We start from the raw sequence: 19,152 nt of genomic DNA on the forward strand, positions 1-19,152 counted from the left end.
AGCAGAAGTTTAAAACAAGCAAGATTATTTTTTTTTATAAGGCCACTGGCTAGGTGCGCTGTAGAACAGCTTGCTGGAGGGATAGAGTGGATAACAAAAGTATGAAGGTGTTCAAAAGGTATCTGTAGACACTATCATAGAAAAGATCCCTCAAGGTGATTACATACAAAGGCATAGCTAGCATTTCAAACTTGTATCACCTAAGTTTCAGCAAGATGAGAGGGTATACCAGGTCAAGGTTCTCTCTCTGTATTTGCCCAGGTCTTCCACTCTTTTCCTAAGTACCCACTGCCAGCTTTCCTCAGAGACAAGATAATGGACTTAGAAGGGTTTTCTGCCTGACCCAGTATGACTGTTCCCATGTAAAAGAACACCAAAAAAATTAACTCTGAAAAATAGGCTTTACATTGCTAACTGTTATAATCAAAATGGAAAAGCCCTTTCTTGCTACCGTCAAATCTACTGCTATGAGGCACACTAGCTGATCAAGATGCCACTACACTAAGTAGGGAGTAGCTTTGCTCATGATGTACAATCTGAGGATGAGCCACAGTTTGAAACCAAAACACATGAGGAATAAAGCAGCAATGAGCAAACACCACAGGAAGCCAGAGGTCCTAAAGAGTTATCTGAAGAAGGAGCTGGAGACACTACTTGCTCACACTGTGACATCCAGTGCCCTCGCACACTGTTTGGGGAATTACTAGATAATTTCTGCCACCACCAATGTTGCTCAAGCAGTTTTCCCTAAGAGAAAATCTTTTTTAAATGTTTATAGGCACTAAAGAAAAAACATATGCTAAATTGTCAGTTTTAGAGAGGCACTTTCACGTTCCCATTAGACTGAGGGTAATGGCATCAATCTGAAGCCAGATGCAGACTATAGAGCGAACACAGGTTAATCCTAAACAGTCAACTCTTACTCATCAGGAGCACTGGACAGAGCAGGACTGTTTTGCTTAGCCTCTGCTATTTCTAAGGTCATTTGGGATATAGTTAAAACTTCATTCTTTAATTCAAAAAATAGTAGGAGATAAATGTGACTGGTAGGTAGCCGAGGGAAGAGAAGACTGTACTCACCAGTGCCAAAACCCGCAAAAGAAAATCTGTGTTCAGCTCATATAAAACTAGAACTTCAAAAGCCTGCAGAAGAGTCCTAAGCAGCCACCTCAGAAGCTGGCAGGCAGTAAAGGATCCAGGGAGAGTCTTTAATTAGACTGATGAAACTGCAGTGTGGCTGTGTGATGGAGGTAGTTGACAGACCTTCTGTCTATAAAACTTTTCCTTTGCCTTTTTTAATAACAAAGCTTTTAAATTAACTTCTGGTACTTTCAGATTTTTAAAATTTCACAGCATCGAAGTTAGCAATGGTATGTAGGGGCTGGTTTCACTGAAACACATTTTGGGCTGCTTCAGAAAAGATTTCTATAAATAGAGGTCCAAACGAACAACAAATATCGTGAGCTAAAGGAAAGGGTGCTAACTAGCACCCAATATTACTGAGCACCAAGGCAAAACATGCATCAGGGAAGTGAACTGCAAGCAGCACGTAACGAGGAGCTCAAAGCACTGCTTGCAAAAAGGCCGGCTGTGCAGTACTCAGCCTCCTCGGCCGATGGGCTACAGGCAAGAACTGAGGCGTGTTGAGCATGGAGGCCCAGCGCTGGGTGCCACAAAGAAGGAGAAGGAAGGCACTAAACAGGCATGGGCTGTTGGTTGGGGCTGAAGAGCCCAGGGACAGCAGGGCAGTTACTTCTCAGGGATGTGTAAGCACACCGCTCAGGTACCACTCACTTCAAAATCTCCTCATCCAAATATATGACTCTTCCAGCCACTCTTTTGCTTTTGCAGAAGAACTGAGTGAATAGTTGTCCACCCCTGCACCACACGCCCCTGGCACCCCCTCCTCACAGCCTGGCCATAAACGTTTTGGAGGACACTAACGGCCCCATCCACTAGCATGCACTTAAGATCCAAGATCCCACAGAAGACAGGTGCTTGAAACAGACCTTCCCCATCTCCCCCAGAAAAGACTAAAACGACGACCACTGGGCAGCAGCCTTTCCACCCAAGGTAGAGGACACTCCAGCCCAGCCCCCTCCGCCCCCCCCCCCCCCCCCCCCCCCCCGAGGACTCGTGCGACTCCTCCCAGCCTGCGCCCTGCGCGGAGAGCCGGGGAGGCCGCACAAACTCGGGGCAGCCCCCGCAAGGGACCCCGCTGCCCCCTGAGGGGGTGGGGGTGGGTGGGGGAGGGGGGTGCGGGCATCACTCCCCACTGCACATTGCACCGGAGCGGGGGCAGACCACCCGGCAGGTAGGCGCACCCCCGCGGCGGTCGCCCGGGAGCCGCGGGCAGCGTAGGGGGAGTATCGCCGGGCATCGCCGAGCATCAGCGGGCACCGCCGGGCATAGCCCCGCATTGCCGGGCATCGCTGAGCATCACCGGGCATCGCCGGGCATCGTCCAGCATTGCTGAGCATCACCGGGCATCGCCGGGCATAGTCCAGCACTGCCGGGTATCGCTGAGCATCACCGGGCATCGCGGGGCATAGTCCTGCATTGCCGGGTATCGCTGAGCATCACCGGGCATCGCCGGGCATCACCGGGCATCGCCGGGCATCGTTCAGCATTGCTGAGCATCACCGGGCATCGCCGGGCATAGGCCAGCATCGCCGGGCATCGCCAAGCATCACCGGGCACCGCCGGGCATAGTCCAGCATTGCCGGGCATCGTCGAGCATCACCGGGCATTGCCTGGCATCGCCCATCATCACCGAGCATTGCCGGGCACCGCCGGGCATCATCCAGCACTACCGGGCAGAGCCCAGCATCACCGGGCACCACCGAGAATCTCCCAGCAGCGCCCAGCCGCAGCCCGGCGCCCCCCCCCACCTCCCCCGGCGCCCCCCCGGAGCCCGCCCCGCCCCGCCCCGGCGGCTCCCGCGACGCGCAAGTTGCGAGGCGGCGGACGGGCGCGGAGCCGCCTCTCCCGCAGCGCGGCGGGCAGCGGGGTTTGCCCGGCCGGCGGGTGCCCCCGCCCCGCCCCGCCCCGCCCCTGCGCGCTGGGCGGGGGCAGCGGCGGCGGCGGCGGCGGAGGGAAGCGCTGCGCTCCCCGAGCTGCGGAGCCGGCGCCTGCCGCGGTGCGGATGCGTGCGGAGGAGTCCTCGTGGAAGCAGCTCCCGACGTTTCCAAAAAAAAAAAAACAAAAAAACCCAAACCACCAAACCCAAACAAACCTCCCACTTGGATAATTCAAACGGTAAATCTCGCTAACTTCTCATTACCTTGCTTGCTGTGTGCTTATATATGTGGGTATTTGTGGCTTATCTGGCTTCATTTCGTCATCGTTCGGTTTTCGTTAATTAGCTTCTCTCGTGCTGCCGGAGAACTTGAAATATTGGGGGGTGAACGGTGCAGGACTCTGTTTCGGCTTCATCCTAAAGTTGGGCTGAGGAATGAAAACCTTCCTACTTCACACCACCCTTGCAAATATGTTTCCTTCTTTTATTAACCTGAATGTAGATGAGATTTCATGTAGCAGCGTCCCTGTGAATTTCCTTATTTAATTTTTGCTGATGCTATCTGACACGGCATCCATGCGTGTGCTACACACACGCAGTCCCGTGTGCTGATTGTGACTTGGCTTGACTTTGTACGCTGGCATTCGCATCTGAAAATCCAAGCAGGCTTTGAATGTCTTTAGTTTATGATGCTAACGAGTGAACTGTCTCCTGTTTTCACCTTTAATTCAACTTGGGGATCCTGCCGAGGCAAGGTCACCCTAACCAAATCGAGTGGTATTTCTCAGCCCTGTAATTATTTGGTTTATGTTTAAGTGATAGAAACATGCTACGGTTTTTACAGTTTGCAAATTTGTATAGCTTCTTAATCCAGCAGGCTTTTGAGAGGCTACTGATTTTATAAAGTCACTGTATTATTTGGATGCTTTAAGAGACTGGGCAACCACAGGCTTTCTGCATATTATGAAAACCAGCTTGAGAAGTTGCTTTATTTGATGTCGTCATTTCATAGACATTTATGCTCTCTACTATTAGCTGTTCTTCTTGGTGTATTAACCCAGCAGACATTTACCTGAGGAAAATAAAATTGAGAGGTCAGTTAAGAAAAAAATATCAGTGTATGCATGGGGAAAAGACTGCCTTAGTCTCATAAAAAAGAAAACAGGAGTATCTGTTGCATAGCTGGTAAAAATGACTGATCGGAACTTTGCTGTGAAATAGGAGGTAAACTTCCAAGTTTAACTCCAGAAAAACTTAGCTTTAGGGTAGACCCTGTTGCTCTTCATAGGTTTTATTCCTTTCCTTTCTGAGCAGTCAGTCATGTATTGACCTACCAACCGGTGCCTCGATGTGCACGTACCCCTCCCCAGGCACACACGCCGAGCCAATAGATCGTGTCCGAGAACAGGACTTGTGCTTCTGGCTTTTGAGCCACAGAGGACTACCAACAGTGGTGGGGAGAGGAAAAAGACGAGAGTTACAACATTTACTTCTAGGGATGTATTTTAGGGACCTTAGCTTGGAAACCGGTCTCAGTAGTTAAAGAGAGATGGGACACCGTGACCCTTCAAAGTGTGCTTTGCTCTAAACTGCTGCTTGCTGTGATTACATCTCTATTTGAATTTATCTTCCAGAAACTTAGGTTCGTCCACCATTTATCTTGCTAGTGTTGAAAACAGCATAGAATATGCATTTGTGGGTTATTGCTAGTCTGCTAAATATTAAGATCTGTTGACCCAAGAGACAAAAATTTTGCTTAGGGGCTAAAAAAAGAATCTTTGTTCACGAACATACAAACTGTGCAGCGTCAGCACACAGCTAACTTTCTGCAGCGTTGCATTGAACGGGGATGTGGAAGCAGGGGGTATTGTTTCTCCTGCGTGTAGGACGCGAGTGGTTAAGTGACTGGTCAGCAGCGCTGCTCAAAGCATTAGTAACTCCGGGGAGTATTCCTGTCTGAGCACTGGAAAAGGTACAGACAGCAGTTACCTCTGCTCCTGGTTGGTTTAAGTTACTGTAAGCACGCTGCTCTTGGTACCTCTGCCTCTTCCCCATTGCTATTCACAGGCATGACAGTGCCTTCTTTGGTGTGATTTCTGCCAAGTCCAGGTTTCTGCCAAGCCTGTCGTTAATATCTGAAAGTTTCTTCATTTTGATTATGGAGACTGAAAGCACTTGGAGTGTCAAAAGAGGGGAAAAAGCTAATAACTCCAAGCCACTATGAAATGTTAATATAATAATTAAAATAGTCTTCTAGGTAAGTCAGAAATTCTGTTTTCTTAAGAAGGGTATAATCAAACCTCTGTTGGTTTTGTCTTTTTCCCAGAAATTTTGGGCTCTACAGCTCTCCCTGCCTTCAGTGAAACCTGCAAATAAGCAAGTTTCCTTGCATATTTCCTTGCAGAATTCTTCCTCCTCCTTCCTTCCTTCCTTCCCCGCTGTGAGCTCTAAATTACCTGGTTTTCCACCCAGGCAGCAAAAGAAAGGGCTAACAGAATACACTCAGGCAGGAGGCTCTCGCTGCCTGTGGAACCTGGCGTTTCAATACTGAGATTCCTCTTGAGCTGGGCTCACAGACAAAAAGGGCTCACGCTGCGTGTGACATCTCTCAGGTGCTCGCAGCCTTTTGTGCCAATTCCACATTTCAGGGTGACATACCACTATTTTACTGTTTTAGAGGGCATAGGTGATTAAAAGTCAGGTATTGTTAATAACTTACTGATGCACTGCTGTTAGAAGGTAAAACTGAAGTTATTGGATCTGAAAGAGTAACACCTTTTTGCCCCCGTTTCCTTGAAGTTATTAATCGGGAAAAGCCTCATATACTGCCAAATTTGGTGGCTTGCCCTTAGTACTAGCCCTTCACCCAGGAACAGAAGGAAAAAAAGGATAGCTTCAAAACGAGAGAGAAGCTGACTGTAAGACACCTTTAGTACTTGAAATCAGGGTTTATACCTTTGTCTTTTAAATGACTAATCTGTACCTGTGGGTGTCCATTTAACCTGTGGGATAACTTTAGAAACTGCTGGAGGCGATTTGTACTATAGGATCCTAAGTGCTTAATATAGGTACACGATATAATGCATTTTCAGTATTTGATGGGTTGTATCTCTTGGCTTTGGATGTTTTGGGGTTTTTTTATTGTTTGGTGTGTGGTTTGGTTTTGGGAGTTTTTTTAATGTTACATTCTTGCCTGAAGGGTTTCTCTGTAATTTATGATTACAAACAAAGGTTACCGACTCTCTAATTCAAGCTTCAACTATTATGGCATTTTCATACAAATGCTCATTTACTTTGTCATAGCATTAGCAAGAAGGATCAGTCAATGTGATCCATTATTCTGCAGCTACTGTGTGAAGAAGTGATTCTATCAAAAATGTGTCCCCTGGTTATGTTTTTTTGCAAACTAATTATATATATCAGACATAATGTTGCCCTCTACTACTACATTATGTGTCCACATGTAATAAAGTTGGAGAAGTTTCAATGAAAGAACAAAATGAAGTATTTTTTCAATTGACATGTGATGTCCATGATGGGAAGTTGCACAAGGCACTTGCTCCTGGCAGAGGAGCAAGTCCTTCAGTGTATACACTTCACAATTTAATTTAAAAAACGGGGCATATGTCATAAAATGTTGGGAATGTGTATTATATATATTGAATTTCAAGTGTTACTTTCACGATGGTTCATCTGACAAATTAGTGATGGAGTAAGAGATGGGAATTGATGGTCATTTCCTTCGTATGCTCATGACCTCAGTTCTCTTGAAGTTCCTGGAGGAAGAAAAGCACATGGGAGCGCAGTAAACTATGCAGACCTGGCCATCCCAAGAACTGACTAAACATTTCTGGGCTTCCCTTGCGTACAGTAGGAGAGTGTCACAATGTCACTTGGGAGGCTTACTTGGAAATGGAAGAGTTGTGAAACTGGGTTTGACTCTTACAGCTGTACCTGTACCAGCTAGTTTCAAATATCAAACAGGCGTTGCTCTACCATGAAGCATCATCAGCTGAGCACCACAAAAAGCCTGTTCTAAGGACTCTCACATCACTAGCTTCATTGAAAAAGGAGAGGGTTTCTATAAATCACTAGCTGTGATATCGTCTCTTGAAAGACTGCAGCAGCATACCGCCAAGCAGCCTCGTTGAATACGTTTAAGCATTGTTTTTTCTTGCCAAAATGCAAGCTGAGTTTTGAAAGTTTTGAGCGGCCAGCAGCCCTGAATTGAAGATAGGGCTTATCAAAGTGAAAAAATGGCCACCTAAATTCCATTTTTTCATTAGTTTTCACTAGAAAAATCTTGGGCCTAATGCATAGCACTTTGTAAGAAACCGTCGCTCCACTATGTTAAATGACAGTGTTACTTTTTCAGGCTCTGACTGAACTGGGTTTTTGTTGATGGTGCAAAATAGAAAAGTTTGATGGCAAAACCATCTGAAAAAGAATCAGCAAGTCAGCTGGCCCAAGTGCAAACACAGCAGTTATGCCTTTGGTGCTAACCAGTAAAAAGTCATTCTTTGCCACAGGGAATACTGGATTGCACAGATGCCTTGTTAGCAGGACTGTCGCTATGAGGTGCAAAGAGAGGCTAAGGTGATCTAGCTACTTGTCTATGTAAATATGTGTATGCGCTTACTTGTGTATGTACGCAAACAGACATACCAATTTCATGGAGGCCAAATATAAAAACCCACACGAATGAACACAAAATGAAGGAACGCTGGGGATGTGACTTGCTGGAGAAAGAGGAAAGGAGAGCAAAACCAAAAACTAGAGACCCACAGAAAGGTCTGATCCATTATGGACAGAGTTGGTGGGGACTAGAACTGGCTTGCCTAACCCAGAAAAGGTACTGCTTGTGCCGTAACGAGAGACGATGAGAACGCGGAGGATGTTTTATGATAATACAAAACCAGTGATTCCTCCAATAGGTACTTCGTACCTATTGAAGTGTAGTTGCATTTAGCAGCTTCTCCTGACTTGAGGAGAACTTCTGAATGCTGCTGTTACAAGTCACAATCAAAAATATGATGATTTAAGGAAAATTTGACCTTCAGAATACAATTTATGAGTGTTTGATTACTATACCTGTAATAGTGTAGTTATGTCTTCAATAACAATTATGGGTAAACAGGCACAGCTTTGTGCTGAATTATAGAAGTTTATTTTACTCAAGTTTCATTCCCTTTCCCCATAGTAACACTTCCTTCCTAGAGCTGTCTGTAGCTGGTTCCTACAGCAGCTGAACGAGGAGAGTAGAACAACTGGCTTGGGTCTTTTTGTGGACAGGAATGCTAGATGTTCTCTGCTTATTGCTTCTTACCTGACAGAGGACGCGGTGCTCAGTGCATCACTCTTAAGGTCAGCAGCATGGCGTGACTTCAGCATCACATTGCACCTTCCCTCCTCCCTCCTTCTCCCAGTCCCACCGTTTTTCTCACCTCACAGCAGCTGGGTTTCAGGCAGACCATACTCTCCTGAGCTGAGTCTCCTGGAGCAGCTCATCTCCAGACCATGCTCATCCTCAGCTGAGTCTCCTGGTCTTTTGACTTCCTGGGTTGCTGCTGATTGCGCTCACGTGAAAGCACTGGCGCTGCCCTGACTGAGAAACTTTCTGTGTGGGCAGCAACAATCATCGTGGCTGTTGTTTTTCCCTGAATCCACAAGCCAGTGTGCCTAATGCTTATTTAGGGCTGCTGCAATATGTGAAAACCAAGCATTTCCCAGTTGTAAGTGCAGATTTCTTTATATCCTAACCACATTTGGTAGTCTCTAGATGCATAGATTTGAGCCGTAATTGGATTTTTTTGCTGAAGAAGAATGATCCTTCTTCTGGAAGAAAGGAAACATATTCCTGTCTTTTTACCTAGCATAAATGCTGTTGATTTTAGAGCGCTAAATCTATTCAGTTTATATGTACTAAGCATAAGATCATCTATGAAGTTCATCATGGAAAAAAAGTAGCTATCAGTACTTGTTCTCTTATCCTTAGCTCTGCTGAATTATGAAAGATCAGTGCGGCTTGGACAAACCGCCGTTGTAGGCAGTGATGGAGCCCACGGAGTACGAGTTCCCCAGCTGACTGTGGTGGCTGTGACACACTGACTCACTGGTGAGAAAGCGGTGCTCTGAAACCGAGAGAGAGACAACAGAAACGGAGAGGTCTGTTAGCAAAAAATTATCTTTGGGAGAGATTTCAGGCCACGGTTTATTGGTATCTTAACCACTAGAGGATGTAGGCAAAGTTGGGCCACATCTGTATGGTTTACAGATGCAGCCCAGCCAGTTATCACAGTATTTTCCTCCAGCTGGTGTTACTACAGGACAAACTTCTAACATTGCCACAGACAGAAAGCAATAAATGTGGCTTGGGTGAAAATACTAGGAGTAATGTGTACCACTCTCTGGACAACTTTATTCAGAAAACAGATTTCAATAACGCAGTGTAACAACTGCTGTGAAGTTGTGAGGCTCGCACCACTTGTGATTGTCCAGGAGACCCTCCTGAGTATCATGTAATGTTTTAATTAATAGTTTAATAAGAATTAGCATTTCATTATTTGTTAACAGTTTAGCTGAGGGAATAACTTGTACACTCGGTAAGCGTGCAGGTGAGAAAAGGTTGAGGAGGAATGCAAACGGGTTGAACAACTGAGTATTTAAAGCTGTTTTACGTAACGTAGCTGAATAGAACAAGTATCAAGGATACCCTTGGGCAGGAACAACGAGGAGTGCAAATATAACAGCGGAAATGACTGACTGGGCAGAGATGTACATCCCGATCCATGTCAGCGATATCACAGGGCTGATTCATGCTCGGATGATGTAACCGTCAGATCCTTTTTGAAAAACTGCTGCATGGTCATCCACATCCTGAACCCGGGTATGTGGGGAACGGAGAGCAGGGCTGCTCTGCAAGGGCAGACGTGCTGGCAGTGGAGGTGACCCCAGCGCAGGCACTGCCTCACCCCAGGGACACAGCCAAGCGCGGGCAGGCAGAGCCAAGTGCTGGTACATGGCACCCATCGACAGCCCCAGCACAGGGAGGGGGTGAACGATGAACCAGGGCCTGGGGCCACCCCAGGGAGCAGCCAGGAGCAAAAAGTGACATTGACGTTATTTAATGACATAGAAAAAAAAATCCGAATGTACCAGACAAAACAAGCAAATAATATAATTATGCACTCAAGAAAACAGGGAAGTCAAACTTTAGAAGTCTAATAGCTTTTTTGTATCTGTAAAAGATGCATTTAAGGCTGTTGATTTCTTTCCTAGGGAAATGGCTTCCATTCTGTCCTGTCTAACGCTTGTATCTACATAAACAATCTTCTATATTGGGTTTGCCCAACATAATGGCATCATTACCATCTCTTCTGCACAAAGAAATTTTGCATTAGGGTTATAAATTAAGCTCATTCTCACTCTGCCTTTTACCGAAGGCTTTTAATTTTTTGTTTCCAGCCAACCCTTACTGTTCTCAAGGACTGTACTGCAGGTCTTATTATGAAATTACCTGAAGACTGACAGTTGCCAGTGGCGAAAAGGGCCCCTGCTGTTTTGGAAAAACTGAAATGTGTGCTGCTTTTCATCTAGACCAAAAGCCTTGGGTGGCTGTGGGGTTTGAGTGTTTTTTTGCTTTTTGCTATTTGGTCGGTATTTTTTGTTTTTAATGAATATTTTAGGTTGTTTATACCTGGAATAAGCAACTATTCTCTATTAGTAATGAGGATCTATGGATATGTCTACATTCACTTCCCTGATTTGCTGTTAAGTCCCTACCTCCCGATCACCCAAACTGTATCGATGTTAGTTTCTGATTGAAACCTGTTGTGGAGCAAACCAACCAGTTTCCTTCAAGACAGAAGTGTGGATTTAGCTGTAACTTGCTGAGGAGACCATTTCATAGAAGCGCAATAGCTGAGAGCATACCCAGCCTGGGAGCTTTCTGTCCTACATAGCATTTTCTGGCATGCTCCCAGCAGATCTTCTGCCCTTGAGGGCTCACAAGCCCTCATGCCATGTCCAAGGACATACAATTTATCTCCCCCTTGGTATCATGCTGTCAAACTACCATTCCGCTGGGTCAACCCTCACGTCAATTCCAGTATTTTAAACCATAAAACCTCCAAAAAACAGCAATAATGTCTTTCAGCTACAGGGACCTGTGTTAGATGCGATGCCACGCAGTGAGGGCATGGCTGTTGGCGCAGCTCTAAATGGAGGTAACATGAATATTGTGGGCAAGGGAGCAGGGCTCTCTCACCCATAGAGACATCGTTTCTGTTTGCTTTAGAGATACTTGGTTCAGGCTTAAGCCTTTTTGTTTGCATTTCAGATTCTGACAATGGTTTCTCCTTGGGGAAAGCAGATAAGGCTCCCTTCAGGCCAGGGTGAGCCAGTTGCCACTGGACAGACAGACAAAATGAAAGAGCAAGATGAGCAGCCTAGGATGGCTCCATTCGTTTTTGGCACAAGTGTGCTTTGAACTATCTGCGAACACAGATTTGACCTAGGAAAGACCTATATTTGGATACAGCTACTAAGGCAAGACAAGTAAAGAGGGCTTAGGTGTGGAGCCTGCTCATGGCCATCTGGACTGGCACCCAGTGCCTGGAAATGGTGGGCTATCCAGATCCCCAAGTAACAGCAAAGAACAGGAGTTTTCCAAATGCTGACAGTGATCTAGAAAACTACTGCTCTTTGGTGAAGCACTTGCATGGTCCTGTGGCGAGCAAGAGTCTGAGCTGCGTATATATGATATCGTGACATTATTTGATATTTGCACCGGAATTCTCAGTCCACTGTAGCCACCTAAAAGCCAAGCGTGTCATCTGCAGTTAGATATGTGATCTTTAATCAGCGGCAGCAGCTCTGGGTGTATATCTTGTTTTTAAGATGACCTATTAAGCTGTCATCTGTAGCTACTTGACCTATAATAGAAAACGCCATCAGGAAAAACAAGCACTAAAATGGAAAATAGCTTTGCTTGCTTTCATTAACATTCATCTGACACTCCGAAAGGCTGCAGCTGGGCCAACACAAACACGCGTGGAGTGCAAGTTCACCATGATGCTACGCCCTGATTACCTCTTTCTAGCACGTTTATGTTTTTTCTTTCAATTCTCAGGTAACAAGTCAAGTCTGCTGTGCCATAGCCCCACGCTTGATCTTGCCCTGAAGTTATTTATTGGCTCTCCTGGCAGTTTGTTAGACTGATGGCACTAGTTTCTTGTTATATATAGCTACGTATAAGAAATAAGCAGAGCACGTTTAGTCTTATTAGTTATTTCGAACTACTAGAACAAAGAAAAGGAGTGCATAGTTGGACTCAAACTTCACCTGTTTTTCAGTATTCAGAAGCTAAATTCACAAAAGATACCAGAAAAGTGTGAAAAATATTAATTAGGAAAACCAGACATCAGATTTACAGTGAGATTCTTTGGGGATTTTTAGACATTATCCTTCATAAGCAGCTGCTGGCTCAGTGGTGCACATCATTGGTTATGGGAAAGATTTCTGTCTAAAACATGACGTTTAATTTCAGAAAAGTAGTCATTAATTTTGAACTTGAAAAGTCTGTAAAGCATGTCAATCATTAATGACAAGTAACAAAAATTCTGAATGTAGCAATAACTTCATCTTTAAAAAAGAAAAGAGGCTAAACGCATCTTGCACATTTTCAGGGCTATATAATACAGCACTCTGCTGTGAACGGTACTTCTGAATATTTAAACACAGTTTCCTCCTTGGGTACTGGTGGGGAAAGAGGAGGAAGCATAAGGAAAATGCTAGGTTGTGAAGCCAAAGAGGAGGGGAGGAAAGAAGAGTGGGGGGAGCTGTCTCTCGCAAAGGCAGCCCCCAGACTACAGTGACTAGGTTCTTGTTTAGGTGCAAAATGTGAAATGCACGTTGACATTTAAAAAACTGGGGAAAATCCCCCAACGTTAACCAAGGAATGCTGAACCAAAGAGTAGAACTACGTCATTTTGAAAACACATTCTGCCTTCAGCATCCAAATGTTTCTTGTCTTGTGCTCTGAAGAGCTAACGTTGACAAACTGTAACTGATGGAGCTGGGGAAATAACATTTGTGGTGAACCGTATATCCACTGAAACGATGCTATTGAAAGTGGAAAAATTATTTGTGAATACACCCAAATAGTTTTTCCAGAACAAACTTTGACAAAACATTATTGAGCACAGAGACCTTCTTTTCTTTTTTTTTTTTTAACAGTTTTGATAAAGCAGTAGATGAAAATAATTGCAACAGGACAGCAGTATTTCCGTTTCCCTAATAGCTGAGTAATTAGAAAGCACTTTCTAGATGCAACATCTTGCTCTTCGGGGGTTTCTCATCTTGCAGTGGTTTTAACGTCACAAAGGACCATGTCCTCTGGCTCTCCTGCTCCTCCTGCATGCTACAGGCTGTTCTTAAACAGGCTTAGAGCCACACAACAGCAGCCAGACTGCTGGAGCAAGCCGCTTGGAGCACTGTTCTTGCAGGTATAAGTGACCTGGTGCAAAGCACTTGTTTTCTGCATTTAAGAAGAGGGCCTGAAATGGGCTTTGGTTAGTAGCTGTGAGGGGAGATTAGGAAGAAACCAGCACCTTGTGTTGCAAGGTGTGCGGGCACCCACCCTTGGAACTGCTTTACTCATCCCCAGCGCAGGCAGAGCTGACCTCTGCTGGAATAAAAGTGTATTTAAAAAAAAAAAAAAAAAAAAAAAAAAAGCCAAAAAAAACCCCAAGGGATTTGATTTACATCCAGATGGAGCGAGGAACACATTTTTGGCAAAATCCCCTGTTCTTTTCAATACCTGTTTGCAGAAAATCCCGTTAAATTCTTCTTTCTCAAGACCTATTTGTGAAGGCTAGGTGATGCAACACATGGAAAACGATACACCAGGAGCAGGGTGTCTGGGTGGCATCCATGTGAACCGCTTGCAAGAATGGGCTGTATCTGCTGGATTTGGCCATATCTTGAGGCAAGGTCAGAGAAGGAGGAGAACGGGTGCTCATTCTTTTTGGGAAATGCTTTCCGCTGCAGACACACAGAGATGCTTCTCTTCCTTAAAGGACTCGTGGTCTCCACTACTGCAGTATCCCCTGCGTTTTGCTGAATGTCCCACCATAGTCTGTATGGTGGAAAGGTGGCCGTTCCCTTCGTTTCATTGATTGATTGAAAGAGGCAGACCCCTGCCTATGGACAAAGCCAGGGATGATATGCTGGGTCAGGGAGTTTGCTTCTCATCTTTCCCCATAACGCAGCAATGATGCTGACTGACTTCTCAAGTGCATGGTGAGGATAAACTGGCGACTGTCTGCACAGTTACCAGGATGGTTGCAACACACACATCAGCTTGTAACAGTCAAAGGGAACCTCGTCTAGTGGTTTAGAAATTGCTCGTCTCTGTCTCCATCAGAAATTTCACGAGAAAAAGCTTTGTATGAAATACTGGAAAAGCAGATTTGGCCAAAACTTATCTGGCATAAAAACTGAATTAAAATGGATTTAAAATGCAGTAGGATGAGAAAGCAAATAAAATTTCTCTGACCTGGATGCATCTGTTTGCTGAAATCTGGCTTCCAGCATGTATCAGAGAGGTATGTAACCAAGAAAGAGAGGGGACAGTACACACATCTTTTCTTATAAACCTGTGAGGCACCTTGGTGGAAGTGGCACAGGAATCTAGAGTGAAATTTAAAGCAGCAGCACAGAAGCTAAGTTAAAGGCAGACTGACAGAGGGATGTGTTGAAAATACAAGTAGGACAACACCATTTACACAGGAACGAGCACTTGTAAACACCAGCAGCTGCTTTAATTCATCAGAACTTACTGTGGTTACAAACGCAATTCTAACTTTTCTTCTGCAAATTCTTTCCATAAAAGCAGTACTTACTCTAGGTGTGACCAACTTGGTTGTTCCCTTAACTGTTATTGAGAGAAATGTTTTTGCAGTGCCATAATTTTGTGATGCCTTTTCCTGCATACCTAATGTGTTGTACACCTATGACTAAATGATTTTTACTTTCTCATTTTTTATTGAGACAATATTGTGTGGGCTTCTTTGGCAGTAACCTGACACAAAGCTTTGTGTGTTGAGCCCAAACACATTTACCTTCTGGAAGCTCTTTCATTTAATCTAGAGGAGCATAGCTTATTTGAAGAATGATAAAATTCCAAGGTCAGCCTGAAAATTAAGCCATTTATATAAAAAAGGTTTGCTCTTGTACAGATGTAGGTATGAGTCACTGACCTGAGAACTCAAAGCATTGCAGGGATATTAATATAAAAATCAAGATTTTAATAAATTGAAGTAATTGAAGAAGGCAGGAAATAAAAAGACTTGTTTGTCTTGACTGAAAGAAAGCTTTTTCTTCTGTGGTAATAAGAACAGATCATACCCCTCGTGTTCCCTGTTACAAATCTGGACCAACACCTGTCAACCAAGTGCTGTCACTGGAGGTTCTGCCCTTTAAAGAGTTGTAGGAATCGAGGAGAGTAAGGATCAAGAAGTATTGCTCTAGCTTTTGGTAAGAAAGACTTTGGCACCCTGTCTCCTTTATTCAGACTCTCCTCTTTCTGCCTGCAACAGTTGCCAGCTCTGAAAGAGCTGAGCTGCAATAAATATAAGAAATATCCTGGGGGTGTTGGGGTGGAGAGACCCTGTGGGCAGAAGCGTTCTTCTCAGGCCACAGCTACCTCCCAGCCAGGGACGAGAAGGTAGTTTTGATTGAGAGCAGAGAGGGGGAAAGAAGGGGAGAAAAATACCTTCCTTCCTTCCTTGGCATCTTCACCTCCTTCGAAAACCTGTCCTAAAAGTAAGAATCTGTTTTTTCTTCTGTCTCTGTAGTAAACTACAGGAACCTGTTCTTACCCCTCTTGCTTGGTGCCTTTGTGGGGGAGCAGTGTCACACCCAGCTTTCAGGCAAGAGCATCATCGCCAGCATCTACAGGGGAGCAGCTCATACACTGCAATAAACTGGCTTAGAGTCAATTCAATTTAGATCAAAGTGATGATAATGTGCTGAAGGAAGGCACTAAAGAGGTAATTCAGAAGAAGTTTCTGCCTTCTGAAAGGTTACCCAGCTAGCTACTCATATGCTTTTTGTTTGTTTGCTGTTTAGATTCCAAGTTACTCAGTACCCAGACCTGATGGTTTTTGTGTGCTTGTCTGTTTTTTACCCAGTTTTATCTATGTGATTGGAGCCACCCATAGGAGGTAGAAGAAGGGTCCCTATCAGAAGGAAGGAGCTACAGGAACAAATAAATTGAAAAGATAAAAATACTCCTAGTGCCATCTCTGCTTTGCAGATGCTCCGCTGTGCCAAGGAGGAGGCTGTACCACACAGCCTGTGGCACTGGGCTGTGCGTGTGAACAGAACAGCAAAAACTTGTTCAAACAGGCTGTTCTGCTGTTAACTTGCTGCCTTCCAGGCACAGGCACAAGCCACTGCCACCCCTTTATGCTGGGTGCTGACTACGACACTGCTTGCGAGCGAGTTCTGAAGGCAGGAGGCTTGTCTTGGAGAGCGAGGCTTGGCCCACGCCGCCTGACAGGCTGCCTCTCCTCCTTGCACCACGCTGGGGAAACCAGGCTACGGAGGGAGGGAGGGAGGGAGGGAAGCTGCTGCTACCTCCGGCCTCGTGCGGGCTGTGAGGGATCTGCCGGTCCTGGGGTTTCCTCCCCTGCCTGGTTCCGTTAAGCGGTGGGCAGTCGCCTTGCCCTGGAGAACGCACCCCGTGCCGGCATCGGGGAGTGGGCTGCGGGGTGGCTCTTCCTGAGCAAGAAGGCAGGAGCTGGGCTGGACTCTGGGACTGGAGCTGGGACACACGACAGTCATTGCTGAGCTGCAGCAAACGTTAAGGGTTGCGAAAGTTCAGCAAGCCTGAACTAGGCATTTGGGTAAGAGTAGTGTTCAAAATGTAAATATACATATTAAGTATGACCTGAAAGTGGCGGCTAAATCAAAATGCAACAGAATAAACACAGATGATAAGGAAGAGATGGACTAATTACAGGCAAGAGACTGCAATAGAACTTTGGTTATACCATCTACCTGTTTCTCCCTCATACCATTCTAGCGCTCTTATTAGACCTTTCTGAACCACCCAACATACCGTCAGGTCAGCCTTAACAGAGCACTAGCTGGGGATAAGATACTGTGATTAAAACTCGTGGAGACTATAGCAGAATAAATCAAATTATCTAAGTAGTTAATTGTCGTAATTTGAAATTACTTATCTTTTGTGCAGTCAGAATCATAATCTAGGCTGTTAGCGGCTACTTTGGAGTATTTCTGGCCATAGTTTATGAATGCTGAAAGGGTATTGATTGGACGATGGTATGATGAATGTGAATTTTCATATGAAAAAATGAAAGGTAGCAAGCCATTTGTGTAAACAAGTTTGTAACACTGAGTCTTGCAGTGGGATATACATAAAAGTCACTTCAAAAGTGATGGTGCGATGGTCAGTGCTGGGATAATCTGATCTGCCAAAGTACAATCAGAAACAGCGCAAGCAGGAATCACAGAGCTGGCTTTAGAAAGGACTAAGGATGGAGATCCCGTGAAAGAGCTTCCCACCCTGCAGGGAGCCCCTTGGCTCTTGGAGCTGCTGCTGGCCCGTGGCTCAGAGGGTTTGGGTTCAACTCCTCCCTCTGCCTAAGCGTGTGACCTTGGCCTCACCGTTTAGTCTCCCTGTGTCTGACTTTCCCGACTCGTAAGGCAAGGTGGGGAGCATTCCCCTGTTTAACAAAGAGCTAGGAAGAAAAGTGCATGGAAGAATAAGAGGTACTTGAAGTCTGCAAGGAGAGGCCACGCGTAAATTGCTCAGATCTTCCTGCCATGAGGTTCCCTGCAGCTCCGGGTTGGGGGTTACTCGTTCTGTTATCTTGGAATGGGAACATGCAAAATACCTACAGGTAAGTCTTAAGCAGGGCATGCAGTTTTGGAGGTCTCCATGTAGGAGATGTGCCTGCCTATGATTTTATCTGTAGCCGGCCATACATTTAAAGGATGAGAATTAGCAAGCGGTGGCTGGGTCTTGCAGCCCTTCCCTCCCAGCAAGGTGACAGAAGGCTCTCACAGCTGGTTCTGCAGACCTTTGCAAGACCTTTCCATCTTCCCTGCGTGCAGCAATGTCAACTGATCATTGATTTTCAATACCACTTTTCATCACTGAAATGTTGATACTTTAATTAATCAGGAGGCCCCGCACAGGTTGGAATTAAAAAATTAGGAGTACTTATATCACAGAGCTTAGTACAGCGACTCCCAGCCAGTCATCAGTGAAACTTTTGAAGCATGCTTTCCTGTAGTTCTTGTTCTTATGAAAGTTTTCAGTCCCTCTGTTCCCTCATACAGATTTTCTAATGTCTAATAATAAGTTGAACACACACTGTGACTTTTCCATTAACAGGAGTTTGCCTTGTGTCTATTTGGCAGCATGTTTTCATCAAACGTATAGGGACTCTTGATCTCTCTGCAAGTTTAGTTAAAACCAGGCAAGGACTTCAAAAGGAACTCATGGGGACTGATAGACAGCATGATCTTGTAAGCATCATTTCCCAAGGAGACAGGATTAAAAGACTAGCAGCTGGCTGTGTGGTAGGCTAATTCAAACCTTCCTTTTCTGTCAGTTAAAAAAGAAAAAAAAAGTGAGAAAATATATTTTTTTAACAATGTTATTAGCAGAGTTTCAGTCACAGGGAAATCAACTCCCCAAATATATTTTTTTTTCCATTAATAGGGTCTTGAAGGCAGTTTTATGTCCTTGTATAACTAAAAGAAATTACTTTTTTTAAGTGCCCTTTTTTTACTAATTACTGGTGATCTGCTTTGTCAGGGATTTCCACTGCACAGTGTCTCCTTTGAAATAATTGCAAAATCATTATCTTTTTAGGGTTGTTTTGAGCAACATGACAGAAACCTTCCACAGCCTGTTTTCCTGCCGGAATTTTTATCCTTCTTGATTATCGGCTGTGTTCCCATGACAATTCCTGTGCTCACGCATCCCAGAATTAGCTCCTAACACGTTCCAGCCTGATGGTACATCAAGCCCACTCAGTGCTCTGGAAACTACATGTACGCAATAGGCTCAGAATCTGTGGGGAAAGTAATTTGGG

At 45.0% G+C, this 19,152-nt stretch overlaps 1 protein-coding gene across 2 annotated transcripts in view; it reads left to right on the plus strand.

Annotated features, from left to right (window-relative positions):
* The first annotated feature begins 3,070 nt into the window (after positions 1-3,070).
* Positions 3,071-19,152, plus strand: part of HTR1F (5-hydroxytryptamine receptor 1F) — a 118,564-nt gene continuing 102,482 nt past the window's right edge. For both annotated transcript variants that reach the window (XR_005826230.1, XM_040582925.1), the window contains exon 1: positions 3,071-3,258. The gene's annotated coding sequence lies outside the window, so the exon portion shown is untranslated. The remainder of the gene's footprint in view (positions 3,259-19,152) is intronic.

The sequence above is a fragment of the Falco naumanni genome, chromosome 2 (assembly GCF_017639655.2).
Source record: "Falco naumanni isolate bFalNau1 chromosome 2, bFalNau1.pat, whole genome shotgun sequence".
Taxonomy (NCBI): domain Eukaryota; kingdom Metazoa; phylum Chordata; class Aves; order Falconiformes; family Falconidae; genus Falco; species Falco naumanni.